Genomic DNA, 220 nt, shown 5'->3' on the forward strand with positions numbered 1-220 from the left:
ACTTTTCTAAAGACAGTCAGTTCCCCTCAGAGATACATTCACATAAACTCCTACCCCCAAATATATTGCGATTCGTTTTACATCTCAACCGATTTGAATCGTCACATATTTGTATCAATTTCAACTGGCTCGGTGTGCATCGTTACATCCCTACTAATGACCAGTTTGATTTGCACCTGTGCATTCTGATTAAAAAAAAAAAAAAAAAGAGGGATTTTTG

At 36.4% G+C, this 220-nt stretch overlaps 1 protein-coding gene across 1 annotated transcript in view; it reads left to right on the forward strand.

The window, feature by feature from the left end:
* The window catches only part of gmpr2 (guanosine monophosphate reductase 2), a 15,625-nt gene that overhangs the window by 9,242 nt on the left and 6,163 nt on the right, over positions 1-220 (forward strand). The gene's annotated exons all lie outside the window — the stretch shown is intronic.

The sequence above is a fragment of the Sinocyclocheilus anshuiensis genome, unplaced genomic scaffold (genome assembly GCF_001515605.1).
Source record: "Sinocyclocheilus anshuiensis isolate Anshui unplaced genomic scaffold, SAMN03320099.WGS_v1.1 scaffold337, whole genome shotgun sequence".
In the NCBI taxonomy this organism is placed as follows: domain Eukaryota; kingdom Metazoa; phylum Chordata; class Actinopteri; order Cypriniformes; family Cyprinidae; genus Sinocyclocheilus; species Sinocyclocheilus anshuiensis.